Source organism: Pseudophryne corroboree, chromosome 2, assembly GCF_028390025.1.
Source record: "Pseudophryne corroboree isolate aPseCor3 chromosome 2, aPseCor3.hap2, whole genome shotgun sequence".
Lineage (NCBI taxonomy): Eukaryota > Metazoa > Chordata > Amphibia > Anura > Myobatrachidae > Pseudophryne > Pseudophryne corroboree.
Window position 1 is genome coordinate 621,275,911 of NC_086445.1, and position 26,355 is coordinate 621,302,265.

Genomic DNA, 26,355 nt, shown 5'->3' on the forward strand with positions numbered 1-26,355 from the left:
AAGCGCTGCTGTTAGCGCTCTGAGCACTAGAGACTCTGAAACAGCCCCAGCGTCTACAGTGCATGCGCAGGTCTCTGGAAAAATGGCACAGCAGACATTTTTTCAGAGACCTTCGCATGCCCTGTAGACTCTGGCACTGTGCCAGTGTCTCTAGTGCTCAGAGCACTAACAGTGGCTCTGCCAGCTATGGTAGAGGAGGGGGCCCACACATGGACACCAGAACGGTAAGTATAGAAGAAATGGGTGCAGTGTGTGCGGTGTGGGTCCCCTCTGGACCCAGGGGTCCCTGTGCACCACACACACTGCACCCACTATAGATACGCCACTGGTCCTGATTCAGAGGTGGATGCAGGGCTGACGAGGGTTATTCAGGTTGGATCATATAAGCGATCCAGCAAGCAGTTTCTTGATAGTTGGGAAACTGCACATGTACAGGACTCGTTCTGAGCATGTGCAGAATGGGTCCTGTGATTGCATCGCAGTAACAGGAACATCTCTGCCTGATTGACAGGCAGTGGCATTCTGGGGGAGGGAAATGGGTGGGGGCGACCGACGTTGCAAGAAACAGGGGAGTGTTGCTCCATTTTCTGGGAGTGGCGAGGCCAAGAACTGCATCACGAGATGCAGTTTCCTTGACTTCGGAAGGCTTGGATTTGGGGCAACATTCATTCTGTATAAAATGAATAACATGCATACATGATATATAAATAAGAGGGAGGTTTATCAAATCTTGGAGAGAGATAAAGTAGGAACCAATCAGCTTCTTCCATTTGACAGAATGTGTTAGAAAATTAACAGAAGCTGATTGTTTGAAACGTTATCTCTCTCTTTTAGGCTAGATGTACTAAGATTTAAAAGTGTTACAGTAGAGAGTGATAAAGTACCAGCCAATCAGCTCCTAACTGCAATGTCACAGGACCTGTTTAAAAAATGACAGGAGCTGGTTGGTTGGTACTTTATCACTCTCTCCTCTTTATCACTTTTCAAGGCTTAGTAAATCTGGATCTTTATCTCTCTGCAAGATTTGATAAATCTGCATCAGAATCATGCTTGGATCCAATGAAAAACATACTGTATGTATTATATCAACAATTTAATAAGGAGAACTAGCTACCATAAAACTGGGCACTGACCTGTACCATCGCTACAGAGAAAGTGTGCTGCTTGCAAATTCTCTTGGCTTAAGGTAACAGGATGGCTTTCGGGGCAGCGACCCCTTATGAGCTGCAAGGGTGGTATCATTGCTGATTACGGAAACAACTGTATCACATTTCAGCTAACGTGTGTGTTTTTCTCTCTTTTTTGAAACAAATGTAGATTTTAAGCTTATATGTATAAGTGAAAGCGTTTTCACTTTACACCTTTGACATAAGCATAAATAAGAAAAAATTCAACTCACATCCGTATTCAAAGCATACATTCTCCAGAGAAAAACTATACTGCAGTATATGGTTTAATCAATTCAAATCAATATTTAGGAGGTTTGGTGGCCATAAATACTTCTTCTTTATTAATACAATTAAATAGCAAAACATGGGACAAAAGGATCGGAAAGAATTGGATAAAATCTATTCTCCTGTTGGAGTGCCTAATTCTCTCTAATAAATATTGTGTAGATGAAAGCAGACTTTCAGTTTGAAATATTCTAAATAGTGATTTGTGCACACTGAGAATGAAACTGCTCTCATAGGATTTGCTTTGACACTCATTAAGTTTTTCTCTGGCAGGTTCCTAGTTGCGGGAGCAATAAGGCTTTATAAACTGACTTACAGCACAATATACTTGCTGAAATATGAGACCAACATTGCTAGCTCTACAAAAGTGACAACACAATACGTTAACTCGCCTGGCAAACTATGTGATAAAATATGTAAATATGTACATAAAGATGTTTGACTTGAAAGAATTGCCTCTCTGCTTGTGTGGAGGTGCATCTGCGATATTGTGGTTGCTATTTTAACCCATCATTAGATGCTGACTGCCAGTAGGGCCCATGTAAATACTGTATATATTAATAATATGTATATATTTAAAACTGTATATATTTAAAAATTTTATTGAGGGTTTTTTTAAGAAAATCTATCTATCTATCTATCTATCTATCTATCTATCTATCTATCTATCTATCTAACTAGCTATCATCTGTCTATCTCTCTATCTATCTCTATCTATCTATCTATCTATCTATCTATCTATATTTGGGCTTTGAGTTTGAAGATAAGGGATTTTATTCTACAATTTGAAACACCTGCGATATTACATTACTCATGTTTAACACTGCCACAGGCACTCCCTACTTAATTATACATTTTATTAGGGTCTTTGGGGTGTTTATAGGATTGCAAATTTATAGATCACTTCTGCTTATACCAAATAAAATATCTTCTTCAAAGGTTGATTTCCTCTTCTCCAATATAATTTTTAACCTCCACAATTTTTGCCTCCAGATTCAGATATTTTCCCCCCAGATAAGAACAGTCATTTTGCTTAAATGCATAACTCAACTGTTCGGCTGAGGCAGGAAAAAAGTTGGGCATTAATAAGCCAAATATTATTATAGTTAATATTTATATAATTCACAATTGATGCTTATATATAACAGTTCCGGTAAACAATAGAGTCATAAATTTTGAGTCCTGGTGTCTTCAGTTATTGGAATTCTGATATTTAGAAATAGCTTCAATGTCAAGGCTAGGGGGCTGGCCCAAGCGTCAGACACATATTGTTTAGACTATCTGATTTAGGGCATTGTGTTTCCAAAGTTACTTTTACTGGGCCTAAGCCTCTTTGTCAGTGGATCTTCAACTGGGAAGTACCTGTGCATTATTGATGTGCAATGATTTCCTTCCTTACTCTACTTTCACCAATCTTCTTGATTTCTTTAGTCACTTGATTTCTCAGTGCTTTCATATTTTTATTTATACTTTTGCAGGTTTCCCCATTTTCTCTTGTACCTTCTGGCCCCTGCCCCACAGCTACCATGCATCTTTGTAGCCCTTGCCCCCCCCCCTCCCCACCCGCCATGACTCTTCCTCCCTGCTGATTGTTAAGACTCTCTTAGTCTGCAGGGGTATCCTGGTTGGACTGCATTACTGTGAGGCGCTAGGTTATATAGATGGGTAATGTTTTTCATATCAAACTGGGGAAGGCAATTGTGGGTGCCACCAGACATCACCATTTTATTTGTTTATTGGCTGAACTGAAGTGGGATTTGTTAGTTTGGTTTATTTTTCTCAGAGAATTTAATGGTGTTTCAGGTGTTACCTTATGTGGCCTCTCGCTCTTCTGGGAATGGTTCCTGGTTCCTGCATGGGAATGAGTCTTCTTTGTTCAAGTTCTAATTTGATTGGGTTTAGAAGTGCTGTGTCTCCTGCATTGGTCTATCATCTGGATATTTCAGTGTACTTTTGTTTTGTTTCGGGTCTACCACATCTGCAGCTGCAGTCTTTTTTTCTGGCTGTTTATTCTGTCTGTCACAGAAAATAAAGTCTTAGGCAGATAGAAATTGTCCTGTTACATTACATTGCCTATGTTTTAGTTTCTTATCACAGCATTTTGTTTTAGTGTTTTTTGTTGCAGTTGATTATGTGCACTGATGGTTACAATTTTGTTTTTGTTTATGTTCCTATATTGTTTATTGCTGTGTTATTTTTGTTTATCTCCACCTCCTTTCTAACACTGAGTGTTGGAAGATTTTACATTTAATAATAGAGTTCCTCAGCAGGGTTTTTTGGCCTTTTTTTATCTCTCACCAAGTTCACCTTTGTGTTCCTTTGCCTGTACTCGTCCCAATTCCACCTCACTGTCCATTTTATCCTTTGTATTTTCATAGACCTTGTCAAGCTTCCTGGTGGTATCTTTTTCGTTTGGTATTAATGTGTCTTTATGTTTTCATGTTTTTATTCGTGTTTTAGTTTTCCTACCAATGGACTTGATGTTTGGATTAATGGCTTTTATATATATTTTGGGCAGCTCAGATTGAGGCATTTACAGTGTTCTGGCCTGTCTGGTAGCTCCCATAGAGTAAGATGGCTTAGTTGCCTGGGTATGCTCTAGAATTGCTTGTCAACTCAATTTTTTAAGCTATTGTGAGACATGGTATACCCCAGGTTTTGGTGGTTTACTTACAGTAGTGGGAATGATCTAAGTAGGAGATGTGCCTTGGGTTTGTGTCTCGCTTGTGTCCTGACCATGGTGTAGGCTTTTTTGGTCACACATGGTTCCTTGACTGTTGTCGAGATGTTCAGAATTTTGTTGCTATACATGAAATTGAATACAGATGTTTCCAAATTTTTCTTGTTCTATGGGGGGTTAGTTGTCATGCATTCTTTGACCTGTTTCCACTGTAACTATCTCTATCTAGTGTAGGAGTGTATTTCAGAGACAAAGGTTTAATGCTTTTCTTCAATGATTTGTTTAGGGTTCTTGATGGTTTAGGTTAGAAAGTGTATGGAGATGGTGCAGCAGTTGAGTAGCCAGAATATCAAATTTGGTGAGAAAGTACAATAAAACAGCAGACCAAGTGCAAGTATAGCATTGCAAGTTCAAAGTACAAAGGCAGCAATTATCGCCCTCAAGGAAAGGGTAGTCAAGTCTAGAAAGGGCATTGGATACCCATTTTATTTTTATATTTGTGCACCTAGAATGTCTTGTAGGTTTAGGTTGACAGTTTCTTGTAGGGTTCTGTTGTGTTCTTGTCCACCCTTTTGTGGACACCATTTTTTATTTCATTTACTGTATGCTTAGTTTATTTTATTTGTTTATTTCAATATAAGGCTGACCTAATTTGAATGAAAAAATCTTGTGTCCTTGTGTTTATTTTATAGTAACTTTATAATGTGGATGGCATTGGGGACACCTCTAAGAGCTTATAGTAGTTTTAGCTTATTATAGGGTATAACACATTACCTACTGTACACTTTTACAAATATTACAGGTGACAATAGAGATCTGCATATATAAATACACTGTCTATTGCCATTTATATGGCCATTGGAGCTTCTAGATCTCCTTATGATAGATACTATAATTTCATTTATGCTATATATATATGCAATTTTTCTAACTGAATATTGCATATTTATTTCATATATTCTGCCTGTTAATATTTGTTGGATGTTCCTAAAATGACCTCTTTAGACTGAAATTATATTAATTACAGCTGTTTTCAAAATATTAAGTAGCAGTTCTTGATATTTGCTATAAAGTATGCCCTTCAGAAACTCATACTTACCTACATCCCTTATTGCCCTCTCAGTCCTCTTGTCCACTAGAACTTCATGATACCTGTGAAAAAAAATAATACTCACCTATTCCAGTGTAGGTCTGTACTCTTCTTTCCATGTAGGCAATCAGGGGTTAAAAAAAGACAAGCCACAATATGCACAGCACACAGACTTAAGGGACCTACTTGTGACCACATAGATCTCCTTTCCTGAATGCCGGTCCCCACATTACTAGTATCACTTGGAGAACCACCAGCAATCTGGGAGTACCACATAGTGCAACTCTCCTGATTGGCTATGTGCTCCTGCGCTGTCAGTCACTGGCTCCCGTAGACTTCTATGGGGCTTTTTCCCCATAGAACCCTACTGTGGGAACTGCGCCTGTGTAGTAAACCACAAAGTTAATTGAAGTCCACCACAAGATTGACCTCAATTGATCTTAAGTTCATGTATAAGATATATTACACTTGCAATGTAAGCTGCTGTGGCACAAAACATTATGTATGGACTGCTGTACCAGTGCATGCAGACACTTGTAGTAACACAACAGCATGCACTATTTAGTATTTGGATCCTGGCATCCAACATGCAAGGATACAAGGAGTGACCCAATTTTACTTACCATTGAGACAGTCAGCTCTGGGGATCAGATGGTTTTATGCCCTCTCCTCAGAGGTCAGACCTGCTGCTAAGTAGATGGATTGTAGAGGTACTGTAGTTCTTAACTTTATATATCTATTTATTTATTTTTACATTATACATTTTCTGGTGCTCTTACAGAACTGTATGTGCAGTTTTCTAAAGCCATGTTGTCAGTTTTCGTACTTACTATTTATACTTATACTGATATAAATAAGTTGCAAAGGTGGTATCAAATCCTGTGGTTTCAAAACATGGGGTCTATGTGCTAAGCCTTGGTGAGCGATAAAGTGGACAGAGATAAAGTACCAGTCAATCATCTCCTACAGCCATGTTACAAGCTGTGTTTGAAAAATGACAGTTAGGAGCTGATTGGTTGGTACTTTAGCACTCTCCAAGGCTTAGTACATAGACCTCCATGATATTTTATGTTCACTTTGGGTTTTAATAAATATGATGGTTTCCAAACTGCAGAAAATTGCACTTTACTGTAGCTATTGCACCCACTCTAGCATTTTTTTTAAAAAAGCATGTTCCAAGAAATAGTTTTAAAGCATATACAAATGAGTATGCATGCATTGAAAGTCTTCCAATATTAATGTGCAAAATAAAAGTACTGACATAAATGATTAAAGGAAATATTTTTATTACTGTCATTGTTTTATATTTTAAAAGATTATAAAAAATCAGGCGCTGTGGTTATGCTTCTAATATATATATATATATATATATATATATATATATATATATATATTCAGTAGCTGAATTACTAGATTTTCTTTTGGTGCTCATATTGCATCATTATTCTCTAATAAAATGTATAATACAGTACTTGTCTAATACAACACCAGGTTCACCCAAAAAATGTCTGTCCCATGGGTGTTCTTGTTTAAACCTGCCCATGTATAAATTGGCAAAGCTCTGTACAAAAGGTGTGGAATTAGTTCATCACACATTGTGAGAAAGCGATAGATTTAGAAGAGGCCTTAGGGGGGCCTTCTGGATGTTTAGACTCCTTTACATACAGAGTGCCTGGATAAGTGTATAGGTTTGGTTTTATATGTCAATTACACATGTAAGTAAATATATGACATCAAATGAATTTACAGAGATACTGGATTGATTTTAATATTCAAATGGCTAGTTTAACTGCAGTAAAATTACAAAATTTAGTGCTGAAAAAATATAATATTTGTAGGAATACTTGCTATGAAGATATGTCATATAGTATCGCATAGTAATGAAATACATTTGTATTTTGAATACTATTAATAATAATATAATAATTGCAGGGTTTGATAAATTGCTGGATTTGTTTTCTAAATTTGATGTATGTATGAGAGCCTGCAATGATCAGGCAGGATGTGGAGAAGGTTATTGATCATAAAAGGATTCGTTTCGACATTTTGTAAAGTGTTGGTTTCTATTATATTACCTCAGCTAGAGACTAAATAGTAAAAGTGAAAGTCTCCTGAAGAGTGTTTAAAGTGTAAAAGTATTGGGATGAAAATATTTTTTAAAAATCTAATCTGAAGAAACTAGTCAGATGTACATGAGACTGTGATATCAGATACATACCTAATTGGTACTGATAACAATATATCTCAGTAGATATCAGATTGGTACAGGAGAGGGATTTAGTTCTGCACTGGGTTATTTAAGACACACAGGCCTCCAAGAGGATATATGTCTGGTACCGACTATATATTAAATATACTGTGTTTCCACAATCTCAATTTGTTAAAATTCATGATAACAACTGCTTGATGGCATACTATTACTGTTAGACTCCTTTTTTATATATACATCCACTCCAAACCAAGTGGAGGGAGTGCCTTATATCTGGTGAAGTTTGTCAGAAAGTGTCCTGTGAGGATGGATTGATTTGTGCAGAGAGATCTGGGCTTTGCGATTATCTGTGATAAATGTGGTGAAAATGCATTACCTACCAGCCTAATCCCATCATTTCTATACAATAACACTAGTGCGTCAAGAACTTCTTTTGAAACCTTATATATTTTGTTTCTAACTTCAATTTCACTCTACTTTCCTAATACCTTTTTGCGCTATCTCATCCAGAGAGGATAAGTATAATTTTTAGTTATCCAACAGCTCTCTGGACAGCAGAAGCACAGTTTCTTTTTGGGTGGAAAGTACTTTCTCATTCAGCAGATTACTGCCATACTCCATAGGATATGCCCAATCCCTTTTTAATCTTGGAAGCTAATCAATGGTAGGCCTGGTCAGTATTTGGCTGGGAGACCACCAAAGAATACCGGGTGCAGTAAACTATTTTCGTTGAAAAGCAGAAGGAAGATATCCACACCTATTCTAACCTCTATATACTTCTCTCTAAAGAATATATATTCTTTTTTTCAAAAATTGACAAACATCTTTTAGTTCACACTTACTTCTTAATTGAATAATTGTAAATTTAGGACCTTGTTATAAGGATTCTAGGCCTTCACATCCAGATAATTAATCCTTACAATTGTTCATGAATCTGAACTTTAGGTTGTACGTGCACGGGGTGTGAAATACACAAACTAATTCCCCCACTTAATTTTCTCTCCTTTCTTGACAAAGGCTTAACCAGATTGTGTATGGATATCCTTCCTCACCCATTTTCTTTAGCTAACAGTTTCATCATTGAGTGTACTACATCAATATAATTTTTTGTCTGTACATTACTAAGGTTCTACTCTACATCAGAGTGAGAACCTTGTTGAACAAAATGCCACATGGTGACACGTCTGCTAAATGCTGATGCAGATAGTGATTAAAAACCAACCAGGCAACAAAACAACCCTCTTTCATACTCACCAACCTAAATATTATTGTGGCAAGAAGTAAGGGTACCCGTAGGATATTGATTGACCTGTCAATCATAATTAGAATAAGACTAGATATATTTATTAAAACATTTTTGAAGAATATTTTCACCAGGGAAATCACAGGCTATCATTAGAAGGACGCATTTTAACGCAAAGTTCATGTGCGGTATTTATTCTTAATTTTTATTAATGCCTGTTTGTCTTTTGCCACATTCATTTTACATAAATACAATTAAAAGTTAAATTTTATCCTTTATCAATTTTTCAATTTTTCTTTACAAGAGTGCCCCAACGAAGAGTATTTCTTTTTTCTCCTTTTGAGCATAGATACCAGCTTGGCAAGGCGTGGAATTGCACAAATGTAGCCTATCATCCACTTGCCACGTGAACTGAGGGGAAACTTGATTGGAAAATGGACTAAATCTGGACCTTCTGTTGCACACCTTGAATATAAATCTGGAAGGGTGAAGAAAATGAGTATAGGATCCCTTTAAATTTAGTTGGCTCATGTATACATAATGGATGGTATTCAATTTTTTCCTCCCTTTTCTAAACCCATTCTGTTTCTGCTGATGGGTGTGGTATCCTCATTTTATCTTGCTACCCCTCGGGTAGCAAGATGCCCAACTGTATACGCAGCTAAACATGGATGTGATATGCGCGATAATGTGGATCACTTTAGAAAGGAGATTGGGCATGATATATCATTTGAATAACCCCCAATAAATCAGAAAATACAGTAGTAAAGATGAAAAGAAAAAAAGGTAATGCTAAGTATAATCTCTCTGTCACAACTGAGGACCTGAGCTGACGGAAGGCAGCCTCAGTTGTAGGGACTGTCACAACTGAGGGCCTGAGCTGACGGGAGGCAGCCTCAGTTGTAGGGGCTGAGGTGTAATGGAACCTGGCAGGTTGTATCAGACCCCTAGACATGTAGAAGAATTGCCCGAAGGCGTGACCACGACAACCAGGAATAAAAGTCAATGATGTTTATTTATGACAACTCCGCAACACAGCAGCAGTAAAAGAAAACGTAAAAGTCAGCAAAGAATAAATACAGTTCCTGGGTACTACAGGATGGCAGGAGCCACAGGGCACTGGTAGTGTGAGACAGTTCTTATAATCTTCTAGATGGAAAGTCCTTACCAGGCCCGACTGTAGCAATGGAGATAACCCAGGATTGTACCAGCTGGTGTTCCAGGAAAAGCTGGGTTGCTGAAGATAAAACGGCTGCTGTGGATACTGGCTGGAACCAGACTGTTGTTAGCACGGAGTGGATACTGGCTGGAACCAGTTAAATAATAAATGAACTTGGGAGCGATGAAATATGAGCTGAAATGTAGAACTTGAGAGCGGAGAAATAATAATACCGGTGGAGAGTGGTAAAGTGTAGAAAGGACACCGGCCCTTTAAGAGAAGCTGTACTCTGCTGGAAGCTGGGCTGGAAGCAGGTAATGTTGTAGCTGGAAACAGATGAATCCACAATGGATTGGAGAGTAAGGCTACACCGCAGGTGGAATGCTGGTGCGGGTCTCTATGGTGGAAGTCTTGAGACAGGAGCTGGAACCTGGAAGACAATCACAGGAGAGAGACAAACAGGAACTAGGTTTGACAACCAAAGCACTGACGCCTTCCTTGCTCAGGCACAGTGTATTTATACCTGCAGCAAGGAAGGGATTGGCTAGGCCAGTGGTGGCCAACGCGTGGCTCTTGAGCCACATGCGGCTCTTTCTTCATTCAAATGTGGCTCCCAACACTCAAACTCACGTGACCACAAGAGATCTGTAAACCGCTTCACCAGACATGCAGCAGCACTACGTAGACTGAGAACTGAAGAAGCCAAATACACACAGGGAAGCTGGCTGGAGTGACACAGGCGGGTGCTGGCTGGAGTGACACATGGGAGAACTGAAGTATATTATGTGAATCTGGCTTTTCAATATATTTTATGCGGATCTGTCTTTTTCAATTATTTGATGTAGAAGTGGCTTTTTCATTGTATTTTATGTTGGATCTGGCTTTTTCAATGTATTTTACACCAGGGGCATGTCCTAGCAGGCACAAGGTCACACCCCATTTTTGCAAGTGCGCCTTCGGCTCGAAGTCGGCTCTTTGATGTACCTAACAAGATTTCTTGGCTCTTTGCCTCTGACTGGTTGGCCACCCCTGGGCTAGGCAATTATGCAGATTGACAATACTGACAACAGATTGGAGGAAATGATCAGCTGACAGTATCCAAGATGGCTGCGCCCATGCAGACACTTGGAGGGAAGTTTGGTTTGTAATCCATGTGGTAATGAAAACAGTAATGGCGGCGCCGGCCACTGGAGACAGGAGACGCCAGGCTGACAAGTGCACATCCAACCACGCGGACACAGCGGAGGCCGCGGCTGACGTAATCGCCACTCTGACACTCTGCATGCAGAAGCTCAGGGATGGCGGCGGAGGCCGCGGGAGACGCCATGCCAGATGTAATAAGGCGTTACTGTGACAGCGTCTCAGAGAGACAGGAGAGGATGCAGGAATGTGAACATTAGGATAACAGATGGGATCCGGTCCTGGAGCGCTGAGCCAGCCTTAGGAGGCATCTGATGGGTAAGAAATGGCGTCCAGATACCCGGATCGTGACAGCACCCCCCCCTTTAGGAGTGGCCCCAGGACACTTCTTTGGCTTTTGAGGAAACTTGGAATGGAATCTCCGGACCAAGGCAGGAGCATGGACATCAGAAGCATTGGTCCATGAACGTTCCTCAGGGCCGTAACCCTTCCAGTCAATAAGATACTGTAGTTGACCGTAACGGTGACGTAAGTCCAGGATCTTGGCCACTTCATACTCAACGCCTCGTTGAGTTTGGACTTTCAGAGTTGGAGGAAGTGAGGAATGAAACCGATTCAAGATCAGCGGTTTCAACAGGGAAACATGGAATGTCCTGGGTATTTTTAAGAAGGGAGGCAACTGAAGTCTGTAAGCAACAGGATTGATGACTTGTTCAATCTTGAAAGGACCGATATAGCGAGGTGCAAACTTCATACTGGGAACTCTTAACCTCAAATTCTTCGTGGATAACCATACCCGATCACGCACCTTGAGAGCAGGAACTGCTCGACGCTTCTTATCCGCAAACTTCTTGTACCTGAACGATGCCTTGAGCAGAGCTGATCGTACGCTCTTCCAGATATTGGCAAACTGATGCAAGGTGATATCCACTGCGGGAACAGAAGTTGCTGGAAGCGGTTGGAACTCAGGGACTTTAGGGTGGAATCCAAAGTTAGTGAAGAATGGTGTTGAAGCAGATGAAGAATGATACTGATTGTTATGACAGAACTCGGACAAGGGAAGTAATTGAACCCAGTCATCTTGAGAGGAGGACACATAGATGCGGAGGAAGGCCTCCAAGTCCTGATTCACCCTCTCGGTTTGACCATTGGTCTGAGGATGGTAAGCCGTAGAAAACTTTAGCTTGACTTGGAGGACTTGACATAAACTTCGCCAGAATTTGGCTGTGAATTGAACTCCTCGATCTGAGATAATTTCTTCAGGAAGACCGTGGAGTCGGAAGATCTCTTGTATGAATACTTGAGCCAACTTGGAAGCTGACGGAAGACCGGTGAGAGGAATGAAGTGTGCCATCTTGGTGAACCGGTCAACTACCACCCAGATGGTATTGAACTTGTTGCACATGGGTAAATCTGTAATAAAATCCATCGACAAATGGGTCCAAGGTCGACGGGGAACAGATAGTGGAACCAGTTGCCCCGCAGGCGACTGGCGGGATACCTTATGTTGAGCACACTTTGGGCAAGATGCAATAAACTCCAAGACGTCCTTTTTCAGAGTTGGCCACCAATAGGACCTAGAGATAAACTCCAGGGTTTTTTGGATACCTGTATGTCCGGCAAAACGGGAAGCATGGGCCCAATGCATGAGCTTCTTCCTTAGCATCGGTTTCACAAAACTTTTCCCTGATGGGGGCGTAGAGTCCATCCCTACCGTGGAGAATGCCAACGGATTTATAATAGGATGCTTGTCTGAAGACTCTGACTCATTTTCTTGCTCCCATGAGCGGGAAAGGGCATCGGCCTTGCGATTCTGAGAGCCCGGACAGAACTGGAGTTTAAAGTCGAACCTGGAAAAGAAAAGTGCCCATCTGGCCTGACGAGGGTTGAGACATTGTGCGCCTTTCAGATATAAAAGGTTCTTGTGGTCTGTAAGTATGGTGATTGAATGAGAAGCTCCCTCCAACAGATACCTCCACTCTTCTAGAGCGAGCTTGATGGCTAGCAACTCCTGGTCGCCAATGGCATAGTTGCGCTCAGCTGGGGAGAACTTCCGGGAGAAGAAACTGCAAGGGTGTAAATGGCCATCTTTATCCCTCTGAGATAACACCGCTCCTACTCCAACGGAGGAGGCATCCACCTCTAAGATGAAAGGAGAGTCGATGTCAGGCTGTTTCAGAACAGGCGCAGAGATGAACCTTTGTTTTAAAAGATGAAATGCTTGCATGGCTTCTTCAGACCACTTGGACGGGTTAGCACCCTTCTTAGTGAAAGCAGTAATAGGCGCCACAATGGTGGAAAAGTCTCGTATAAACTTTCGGTAATAGTTGGCGAATCCTAAGAACCTCTGGACCCCTTTGAGGGCTAAGGGTACCGGACAATTTTGGATTGCTTGTAATTTCTCAGGATCCATCTCTAGTCCGGAACCGGACACAATGTACCCTAGAAACGGAATGGACTTGACTTCAAAGACGCATTTCTCTAATTTGCAATAGAGATGATTGACACGGAGACGGGACAGAACCTCTTTAACCCAAAAACGATGTACCTCTAAATCGTTGGCAAAAATGAGGATATCGTCTAGATAGACCACGACATGACGGTATAGAATGTCTCTGAAGATCTCATTGACAAAATGCTGGAAGACAGCTGGAGCATTGCTCAATCCGAAGGGCATGACGAGGTACTCATAATGTCCGTCACGGGTGTTAAAGGCGGTCTTCCACTCGTCACCCTCACGGATCCGGATGAGATTGTATGCACCTCTCAAGTCCAGCTTTGTAAAGATGGTAGCTCCGCTAACTCTGTCAAAGAGCTCAGTAATCAAGGATAAAGCATAGCGGTTCTTGATGGTAATGTCGTTCAAACCTCTGTAGTCGATGCACGGCCGCATACCACCATCTTTCTTCTTTACAAAAAAGAAGCCTGCGCCGGCTGGAGAAGAAGAAGGTCGAATGAACCCCTTTGCTAGGTTCTCTTTAATGTATTCCTCCATAGAATGCGTCTCAGGCAGAGACAACGGATAAGTTCGGCCTCGAGGTGGAACCTTCCCTGGAACGAGATCAATCGGGCAGTCCCATTCTCTATGAGGAGGAAGGATATCAGCAGAAGCTTTACAGAACACATCCGTGAAATCTTGATATGGAGGAGGTGGAACATCAGACGACCTGGGGGAGGAAGAACAGACAGGCAATACTTTGAACAAACATGTCTCAGCACAGGAGGAACCCCATGCCAGGATTTGCGTAGTCATCCAATCAATTGTAGGATTGTGAAGACGGAGCCATGGAAGGCCCAGGACCACAGGATGTGTGGCTCTTGGAATCACTAAAAAAGAAATAAGTTCGGAATGAAGAACTCCCACTCTCAGACGAACTGGTAGAGTCCTTAAAGAAATAACTGCCTCAAAGATCTTGCTGCCATCCACGGCAGTTAAGGAGATGGACGCAGGAAGTCTCTCGGTGGGTAGGGACCACCGTTTAACATAGGCTTCGGTAATAAAGTTCCCAGCTGCTCCGGAATCAAGGAGGGCAATGACGTTCCGATAACGTTGAGCAACTTGAAGCGAGACTGGGAGATTACAATCTTGAGGAGATGGAGAGGAGATCATTACTCCTAGCCGGCCCTCTCCTTGGCGAGCTAGGGTCTGGAGTCCTGGACGTTTGGGACAGGCATTAATGGTGTGAGACGGAGCTGCACAATAAAGACAGAGAGACTTGGAGAGACGTCTTCGGCGCTCAGCAGGAGTTAAACGGGAACGGCCAATTTGCATGGGCTCATCTTTAGTTGGTGACAGTTGGCGAGGAGGAGGAGCAGAAGATTTTGGAGCAGATGATCTTCCACGCTCAGTTGCTCTCTCTCTGAAACGTAAATCAACTTTCGTGCAGAGTGAGATTAGCTCATCTAACTTAGAGGGTAAGTCTCTGGTAGCTAACTCATCTTTAATACGCTCAGATAAGCCATGCCAGAATGCAGCATACAGGGCCTCGTCGTTCCATGCCAGTTCGGATGCCAGGATCTGGAACTGTATCAGATATTGTCCTACAGTACGTGACCCCTGGCGTAAACGGAGAATCTCGGATGAAGCTGAGGTTACCCGGCCTGGCTCGTCGAAGATGCGCCTGAATGTTGACACGAAGGCAGTGTAGGAAGATAGCAGGGTGTCGGACCTCTCCCATAACGGTGATGCCCAATCAAGGGCTGAGCCACTGAGAAGAGAAATAATGTAGGCAATTTTTGTACGGTCACTGGGAAAATTGCCAGGTTGTAGCTCAAACTGAATCTCACACTGGTTGAGAAATCCCCTGCAGAATCTTGGAGATCCGTCAAATTTTGCTGGCGTTGGAAGATGAAGACGTGGAGCAGAAATGGGTAAGGTGGGTGGGGTTATAGCTGGAGTCACTGTGGTTGACGCACCGGACGCGTCAGATCCACGGGGGGTTGTCTGAATCCCATCCAGCCGAGTAGAGAGATCCTGGAGACAGCGGATGATGTGGCCCTGTGCAGCCTCCTGATGTTCAAGTTGGGCTGCCAGTTCTTGCATCGGCCTGGCCGCTTGATCCTGGTCTCCGGCTGGATTCATTAGGTCAGTGCTTACTGTCACAACTGAGGGCCTGAGCTGACGGGAGGCAGCCTCAGTTGTAGGGACTGTCACAACTGAGGGCCTGAGCTGACGGGAGGCAGCCTCAGTTGTAGGGGCTGAGGTGTAATGGAACCTGGCAGGTTGTATCAGACCCCTAGACATGTAGAAGAATTGCCCGAAGGCGTGACCACGACAACCAGGAATAAAAGTCAATGATGTTTATTTATGACAACTCCGCAACACAGCAGCAGTAAAAGAAAACGTAAAAGTCAGCAAAGAATAAATACAGTTCCTGGGTACTACAGGATGGCAGGAGCCACAGGGCACTGGTAGTGTGAGACAGTTCTTATAATCTTCTAGATGGAAAGTCCTTACCAGGCCCGACTGTAGCAATGGAGATAACCCAGGATTGTACCAGCTGGTGTTCCAGGAAAAGCTGGGTTGCTGAAGATAAAACGGCTGCTGTGGATACTGGCTGGAACCAGACTGTTGTTAGCACGGAGTGGATACTGGCTGGAACCAGTTAAATAATAAATGAACTTGGGAGCGATGAAATATGAGCTGAAATGTAGAACTTGAGAGCGGAGAAATAATAATACCGGTGGAGAGTGGTAAAGTGTAGAAAGGACACCGGCCCTTTAAGAGAAGCTGTACTCTGCTGGAAGCTGGGCTGGAAGCAGGTAATGTTGTAGCTGGAAACAGATGAATCCACAATGGATTGGAGAGTCAGGCTACACCGCAGGTGGAATGCTGGTGCGGGTCTCTATGGTGGAAGTCTTGAGACAGGAGCTGGAACCTGGAAGACAATCACAGGAGAGAGACAAACAGGAACTAGGTTTGACAACCAAAGCACTGACGCCTTCCTTGCTCAGGCACAGTGTATTTATACCTGCAGCAAGGAAGGGATTGGCTAGGCAATTATGCAGATTGACAATACTGACAACAGATTGGAGGAAATGATCAGCTGACAGAATCCAAGATGGCTGCGCCCATGCAGACACTTGGAGGGAAGTTTGGTTTGTAATCCATGTGGTAATGAAAACAGTAATGGCGGCGCCGGCCACTGGAGACAGGAGACGCCAGGCTGACAAGTGCACATCCAACCACGCGGACACAGCGGAGGCCGCGGCTGACGTAATCGCCACTCTGACACTCTGCATGCAGAAGCTCAGGGACGGCGGCGGAGGCCGCGGGAGACGCCATGCCAGATGTAATAAGGCGTTACTGTGACAGCGTCTCAGAGAGACAGGAGAGGATGCAGGAATGTGAACATTAGGATAACAGATGGGATCCGGTCCTGGAGCGCTGAGCCAGCCTTAGGAGGCATCTGATGGGTAAGAAATGGCGTCCAGATACCCGGATCGTGACAGTCTCTCTCTTATATAAATATACATAAACTATTTATAGTTATATATACACCTGTCTACCACTGAGTTTTACTTTTACACACTCATAACAGTCCCCACTACTATTCCCCCATAAACAAATACAAAATAATTATATTAGCACTCCAAGAAATATAAAAACTGATTCTAGGCAAGGATGAGAAAGTACTAAAGTATAAAAAATAGTAGGAAGAAGGAGAAGGTCAAGATACAGAGGGACAGGAGTGATTCAGACACAGAGGGGTATAGAGAGCAAGAGTGGGAAAAACAGCAAAACAGAGGAGGGCATGAATACAGAGAGGGGAGGCAAGGGAAGACAGAGAGGAAGCAGAAGAGGTAGAGAAAAAGGGAGAGAAGTGTCAGATAGTGAAAGAGAAATAAAAGAGGAGGTAGGAGAAAGTTGGGAAAGACAAAGATGGAGTAATGGGGAGAGAGAGGAGAAGATAAAGAGAGGGAGGATACTGAACAAGGGTCATGCAACAGATATTGTACATGCTGTACATTTTATCAAAGTAAATGTATATTAATGGACCAGTTTTAGGGTTAAGGAAACCACAAACCTACAAATACTGTATATTCAATATATTCATTGTTTAAAAATGTGTTTTGCTTTTGTACATTGAGAGCAAATAATCTTTCTCCATATGGTGTTGTTGATTATTTATGTAATTTTATATTTTAAGGTTTCCAGATAACAATCAAAGATACTGTAAAAATGACATCCATATTTATTACAACATACAGTCAAGTTACTTCAAGCGGATGCTGTGCAATGCTGTGGAGCCTTAGTGATACTCGTAGAATAGTTCAGTACCTTTCTTTCTTATAAATCAATACAACTATTACTAATTTGGTACACAATATTTATTCCAAGATGATTTGATGCTTTTTTCTGTTAACAATATGATCATAGTCTTAAGAGAACAGGGAATACTGTCTCAATTCTTGATAACTAGAGTGCAACAACAGAGGTTATTGCTGATATCAAACTTCTTAATAAATGGGTTGAATACAAGTCCTTTTGCTGGAGAATACACCCATCACTAAAAGGACTTTTCACCCTTTGATAGATTAGTCCTTGTGTTTTATGAATAAAGTCACGTTTGAAGTAAGATCCACTGCTCATGTGCCAGTGTTTTGTACTTACCCCCAGGCTAAAACTTGCCAGATAGCCCATGGCCCATCTGTTTGGATTGTAGGTTGCATAAAGTGCTAAAGGCAGGAGACAGCTAAATTTTGTCTGAGAAATCAGCAATATAATTCTTCTATTCCCTGATTACATCGTGAATCTTTAAAGAGAAAGATGGCAGTTGTAAGCTTGTTACTTTAACTACTTTCTTGGGAATTGTCCTATAATTCAAAGCAGTAAACAGAGAGAGAAATGTTGTGCATCTTAATGTTACTTATAAATATAACATATAACTTATAAATATGACATATAAATAAATATATGACTAATCCACTAAGAAGATTACATAAATCAGAAACACTTTTGTTGTCATAGAACACAGTACGTAAACAAACTGACTCAGACACTTTGTAGTCAGTAATAAACCTTATTCATAGAAAAGACACACTCAGAAACCTTTACACTATATTAAAGAGTACCAGCAGAGAAAGTAGGTGAAACATTTACCACAGCTAGAAATTATAACAATTATAGCAGTATCTTATTAGCTGTGGTAATACTGGGCTTTTTAGCCTGATAACGCTATCAGGCTATCCAATTACAGCCCATTTTTTGTGTGTGTGGTAACTCACCCGTTATCGGCAGATAACACATGGGATCCATGATAACATTGCGGACCCATGTGTTCGGGTCCGATAACGGGTTTCCTGGGGCTGCTTATAGGGGATTCTGCTTCATGTGCCTGAGGAATGCAAAGCATAATCCCCGATAAATGCCAGTTTATGGGGCTAATAGGATAGCCCCGGGGGTATTCTTTAGCTGCCGTAACTCACCCCAGCTAATAGGATACCATCCTTAATCTTGAACAGGAGATTTTGATCAATTGTATCCACATTCAATCACTTACAGTATGTACACACAGGATGCACAGGGTGGTGTTGAACCATGAGTTGCTACATACAATTGCCAGAAATAAACTTTGCTTTTTCTCAGAGAAAAAGGTGGGATACACTTGCAAATTGAATGACAAAACAGTTTGGATTAAAAAAGTAAATGCGTTCAACTGCAAAAAGAGTAACTATTTTAAGCATTGCACAATTGACATAGAAACAACTGTGATTTTTATATATAAAGATTTTCTTGACCATTTAATCTTTATTACTTCTAGATAAGCAAAAATATTTGGAATGACTCATAACCGTCACTTCACCCAACTTGGTTTACTAGTAAAGATGCTCACAAATAAGTGAATGCGATTTCTACTGTAAAACGGTTCTGCAAAATTATGTCACTTTACATTCTTCTATTCAGTGTTTCACTGATGAAAATGTTGACTAAAGAGTTCACAGTTTTATCAAACAACACAACAACAGTTGTCTAACATCTACTGTATTCATAGATTGAATAGTGATACAGGTTGAGTCTCCCTTATCCAAAATGCTTGGGACCAGAGGTATTTTGGATATCGGATTTTTCCGTATTTCGGAATAATTGCATACCATAATGAGATATCATGGTGATGGGACCTAAATCTAAGCACAGAATGTATTTATGTTACATATACACCTTATACACACAGCCTGAAGGTCATTTTAGCCAATATTTTTTATAACTTTGTGCATTAAGCAAAGTGTGTCTACATTCACACAATTCATTTATGTTTCATATACACCTTATACACACAGCCTGAAGGTCATTTAATACAATATTTTTAATAACTTTGTGTATTAAACAAAGTTTGTGTACATTGAGACATCAAAAAACAAAGGTTTCACTACCTCACTCTCACTCAAAAAAGTCCGTATTTCGGAATATTCCGTATTTCGGAATATATGGATATGGGATACTCAACCTGTATTACAAATACAGTGTGAACTGGCATTCAGCAAAATGGTCAGACAATGGTGGGATGCAAAGTATGTATCAATAGAAGACAGAAAAATGGCCTGTTATACTGTGGACATTTACATGAAGTATGCTGCCAGTGTGTTCCTCATTAATAATAAGAAATTATGAGATACAGTCATTGGAGGTATTAGTAACTGTACTTGAAGATGTATTTAAAAAAAATGTATTTAAAAGAGGTAAAATTCAACAGCAAATATCTATTTTATAGTAGCAAAGCTAAAATAGTATAGAATAGTATTATTTCAATTTTAAAATATACAAATACATAGGATGATTATTTGAAAATGTTACTATTTTAACAATTTCATTTAATATATGAATACTTTTACTCAGTACATCTGAGTAACTTGTGCGTTTACAGTGTAGATTTTACAATTTTTTTGTTCTAGCAAAACACCTCTAGGATGATAATGATGTAGTCAAAACCTCTTAAAATAGTATTATAATCAATTTATTAAAAAGATTACAAACTCGTACATGGATAAACAATGTCAAAGCTTATCTCAACAAATGCTGCATAGAAAGCTTCAGAATCTTTCCAGATATTCCTATGTCCATTCGAGCTCTGTGCAATCTGACCCAACCCGAAGGTGTAGAACAGTGAGGAAGGTGATTCTAACTCCAGGATCAGGGGAAAAAGGTCTACAATGTGAAAACCACAATGCGAGTTTACTTCTAACAGCTTAATTAAGGATATGTCTTACTTACTGTATTGTAATAAACATATTTAGAATATTTATATTTACCCTTTTAATGAAAGGGAAAAGTGTCCCAGAGCATAAAATTACTGAATGAATAAATGAATGAATGAATGAATGAATAAATAAATAAATAAATATATACATAGATAAAATCCTGGTTTGTATTAAAACACTTGTTTCAATACTCATATGAACATTTTAAATATTTCAAGCATTACCATATATGATTTTAATAATTATGAAAAAACTGTAATGACATTAATTATTTGGTAGACTTATTTTATCCTACACTACAGTACTAAATGAATTAACCAAACCTTCTACCAATTGACTAAATTCATTTACCAAACCTACCAATTGACTGTGAAAGTGCTTTAATGTAAACTGTAATATGCAACTAACACATTAGTGTGTCACCTAAACATTTGGTACATGTGTACCAAATCAAAATATACTAAAGCTGATTTATTTTGTTCTATCTTTATGTTTATTATTTATATTAGAATATTGTTAGTCGGCTCTGAGCACTTGTGCTACTCAATACACTTTTTTTGTACACTTGTTTGTGCTGATGTAGGTCCTAATTCAGACCCTGTCGCTATTAAGTGATTTTTGCACATGTGTGCATGCGTGTATGCGGGTACGTGCATGTGTAAGGTCCTAAACTGCGTTCTCAGCAGAATGCAGTTTACGACCTGGAGGGGGCAGGAACGAGGCATCGACACTGCATTTTGATGACATCAACGCTCCATTTAAGAGGCACAGTCCGGACAAAGCAGACATGTCTGGACCATTGCTGGGGTGGTTTGCGGCGGCTGTATGATGTCACACGTTGCTGCTGCGACCCAAAACATGGCGGGTAGCTGTCTGCCTTCGCAGCTAGGCTACGTAGGCAGAGGACTACTCAGACCATGTGAAAGCACTGCCGCCGTGAGATGCTTTTGCATGTCTGTGGGAGTGGGGGGGAAGAACCTAGCATGCGGGACGGACTTGCCTTGTGCTGGCCCCCCCTCGCATGTCAGAAAGACTGATCGTAAATGTGCATTTTTACCGGTCTGAATTACCCCCCCCCAAAAAAAACTTTGCTACAGGACTATCTAGCTGCATAACACCACAGCTTGTTACAAGTTTATAGATTTTTTAACTAATGCTAGAAAATTTTTATTTCCATATTCAATAGTAAGTGTATGTTAATGTATTAAGAGTCTCACCTTGGAAAATCCAGAATTTTAAGTTGGTCCTGAGGAGTTTTTTAGAATGATATGCAACATTTGACAGGTGAAAATTATAATTGATTGAATGGCTACATATTTAACATTCATTCCAAATTCCCTTGGAGACATTAGCTTTATTTCCTCTGTTTTGAGGGCTATATGCACCTCTGGCAGTATTGCAATATTTATTTCGATTTGTTGGGGAACTAGAGTTGATTCTCAGTTGATCACTCAGAGTTGATCACTCTGAGTGATCAACTCGCTTCCGATTTTAACAGTGCAGCAATCAGGTGAAAAAATGGCATTTATGCACATGTGTATGCACCGCAATGCGTACGCGCGATGTACGGGTGCAAAGCCCTTTGTGGTTGTGCTCAGGTTATAGCAAAGTTTTTCTTTGCACTGGCGGCCACAAGAAGATTGACAGGAAGGGGGCGCTTCTGGGTGTCAACTGACCATTTTCAGGGAGTGTTTGCAAAAACGCAGGCATGTCTGAAAAAACGCAGGCGTGGCTGGGCATTCGCTGGGCGGATGTATGACGTCAAATCCGGACACAAATAGGCTGAAGTGATCGCAAGTGCTGAGTAGGTTCAGAGCTACTCAGAAACTGCACAAACTGTTTTTGCACAGCTCGGCTGCACAAGCGTTCGCACTTCTGCTAAACTAAAATACACTCCCCAGTGGGCGGCGGCATAGCGTTTGCACGGTTGCTAAAACTAGCTAGCGAGCGATCAACTCAGAATAACCCCCTAGGTACCTGGCGGTGTACCTGGTTGAAAAGTACATTAAAGGGTAGTCCATAATTAAATCACAGGACAACATTTTTTTCCAGGTACCCTGGTGGTGCCCAGATCCATACCTAATATAAAAACATTACTGTGATGCAGATAGGTATGTTTACAGTCCTTAAATTAATCTTTTTAATGTCTTTTCATACTGTTGGTGAAGAATCTAATTTTTGTTGTATGTAATTAGTGGTAAGACATTGTTCTTCCTTGTACAGTAACTGACATTTGAAATTATTGGAAAGTGATTAATTTCAACATTTGGATTCAAGTATGGATGTACAGTAGGCTAAGTAATTCTTTCTAAATCTTGTTGGTATATCATTTAAGTAGCATAACTATTAGATGAAATTATAACCAAAGAAAAGTCAAATACAAACAGGTACATAATGTACTTGAGTCTTTACACATAAAGTAATCTTTATAATAAGGTTAATACAGTAATCAACAAATCTGGGAGACACGTTGGCTGATGTAATGTATGCTACTTTTAAAAGCAAACAAAAATACAAAATAAAAACACACATTGCATATGGTGACATATATTTAAATACTTTTCAAATATTGAGTGATTTAAGATGGAAGATCCTTACATAGTCCTTAGTGGTGTACAAAAATAATAGTGAGGCGGTAAATGAGACACTTTTAATGCAGCTGAATTCTACATCACATAATTTATTGAGGGTGAATGAAAGAAAAAGCCAACATCGTTCTCTAGGGATGTGATGTGTATTGTAAAGTCAAAAAAGAAAGCGTATATAAAATACACATTCATAGGAAGTAAGACAGGAACTATGCAAGGTCAAACTGAAAATCTATAGCACATTAAATGTAATAACCATTTCTGCTCAGTTTTTACATACTGTAAGCCAAGTTGAGAGACAATAAAGAGGAAGAAACATATGACACTGCAGAAAGTACAGATCTATAATACACAAGATAACTTTCTTTTAACTTTTTTTTACTAACGATATAAAAAATAGATAGACAGACAGACAGACAGACAGATAGATAGATAGATAGATAGATAGATAGATAGATAGATAGATAGATAGATAGATCAAGGGTAGGAGAAGGGCATAATTTATATATATATATATATATATATATAAATATATAGATAGATATAACACAGAAAAGGACAAGATATAAGACAGAGAAAACACGTCTTTCACTTTAGTCATAGGCAGTGATCCAGATACTTGGCCAGCTTGCCCTTTGTCATGTCTTAGTTCCTTTCATGAGAATATCTTACCTATTCACCTAAATCTTTTATAGAAACAGTTAAGAATTTATATTGGCATACCCATTCATAAGGTATGGGTGCATTCTTAGTTTGGAGTAAACCAAAAAAGAGCAAGTAATTTTGCACCTTGGTAAAACTATGCTGCACTGCAGGTGGGACAGATGCAGAGCCATCCCTAACCAATATGATGCCCTAGGCAAGATTTTGGCTGGTGCCTCCTAGCACCGCCGCTAGTTCTGCAGGAGATGCCTGGCATGAGTCAGCTGGCAGCTCTGCTAACGTTGGGTGCCTTTTGTTTATGAAAATGCATTATATTATTAGCATTACTATGTGGCTAGGATGCACAAGCAGCTTCTGCTGATTAAAATGATATGTTGCATGCCTATATTCTGTGTGCGACTGTGGCTGTATCTTCATACGAAATGCTACATTACAGTGATTTCCAGGAACACACTGCAACGTAGCCTTTCATATGCAGATACAGCTGCAGTCACACACAGAATATAGGCATGTCGCATATCATTTTAATCAGCAGAAGCTGCTGGTGCCCCTAAGCATACCAAATGCATTTGCCTAGTTTGCCTATGCCTAAGGCCGGCTCTGGACAGACGTAACATGTGCAGAGAGATTTAGATTTTTGAGGAGTGTAGCCAAAATACAGTGTAAATATAAAGCATACCAGCATTTCTGGGCTACAGTATATGCAAAAGCAGACAGTATTTATCCTTCATGCAAAAACAATAAATGTATTTGCACCCCTAGCATAAACTGCTAATGGATATGAGATCAGAGGAGTGCGGAAAATTAAACACCAATCATAGCTTCTGTGCCAATACTGTCCTGAAAATTACCGCAACACAACAGGGTAATAAGACACTGCATGTTATAAATAATATATAATTATAATTATATAAAATTATAATAAAGAAGTTATCTATTGCACCAGTTGTATAGTTTATTTCTATAATGGGTTAAACAAATAGATTAGTATACATAATAAGCTTAGCTGTAGACTCAGATTAATTGAATGGGGTGCTACCACAGATAATGACCTAGTAAAATTATAGAAGAGGGCAAAAATTATATATAAGTGGTGCACTTAGAAGAAAGGATAAAATTACATTTTTATTAGTATATTCATTAAAATATTATCATACTAATAATTGTTTAAAAATGTGAGATTTGCAGAATTGGGCATGAAAAAAATCAAGAGTGTGTAATTTAAAACTTGTTTCCCCATGTATTCTTTCAGTATTGTTTATTATATATTTAGCCCTTCGTTTATTAAGAGAGACTAATATTATTATAGTTAAATGTCATGCGGAATTATACAGAACATACTAATTCATAGATAATGAAATTTCCAGACTGTTTTTTAATACTAGGACCTGGGAATATTTAACATTTCCTCTAATTATGATGTGTATTTGGTTATCCCAGCTTGTGTCAGTAATAAGTCTAAATCGCAAATGTCTGAGTACTCAGGAATTTGCAATGAGTATTATTATGTAAAATAAATAGTTTATGATGCCCTACATTTGTTCTACTATTGCCATCTCCTTATCTGGTCTCCTTTGTATTACAGAGTGTGAAATTGCTTTAGAAATGTCCCTATGTTATTTCTTGAGTCAATGCTTATAGATTAGATCTTAAAGCGTATAGTTTTGAAAGTGTATTTTGATATTTATTTCACCACATTGTACAATATTCTACTCAAGTCTGTTCAGATAGAATTGCATCAAACATCTATCTTAGTGTTCCAAGCATTAGTTCATGATGTAGCCCCCTTGCTCCCAGTACCAGCATCACATTGCATATCGTAGAGATCTACTCAAAATAGCTGCCCTCAATGCAGACTTCATAAAGATGGCTGCCACCGGTCAATAGCAGAGCAGAGATCCTGGGACTAGATGACTGGAAAAGGGGTCATGGCTTATTGGGACCCTTTTCTGGTGCCAAAAAGTGGAATCAGAAGTCATGTATAGGCTAGACATGGTCAGTGTGCCTTGAGAGACTGAAAGGAACCTGTAGCCTGGCTGTGTGTGTCCAGGTAGACCTCACTATATGTGCGTACAGCAAAGACCAGTATGTGAAGTGGTTCTGGAAGAGGATACCCTGAGTTCCAGATGTTACAGTATGAAAGTTGCAGACAACTAAGCAGCCAGAGGATCTGAGGAGCAGAAACTGGGAAATTCATGTGAGGAAAACAGATAAGTAACTTGTTCATTTTTCAGACAAGCTGTGTACTAAAGGGTAATGGTTTGTCATAAGCTCATGTGAAATGTAATCTGATATGATCCAGCACAGCTACTGTATAGTGGGAGATAGTTTGAACTGCTAAGTAGTGATATAAATTGTAGTACTACAGGTGCTTGGCATAACCACAGAAATTACTGTATTTAATTACTGTGATAATTCCATTGTGGAGTA

General features: G+C 40.0%; 1 pseudogene; it reads left to right on the forward strand.

The window, feature by feature from the left end:
• Nucleotides 1-8,035: 8,035 nt before the first annotated feature.
• Nucleotides 8,036-8,155, forward strand: LOC135052525 (5S ribosomal RNA; annotated as a pseudogene).
• The last annotated feature ends 18,200 nt before the right edge of the window (nucleotides 8,156-26,355 follow it).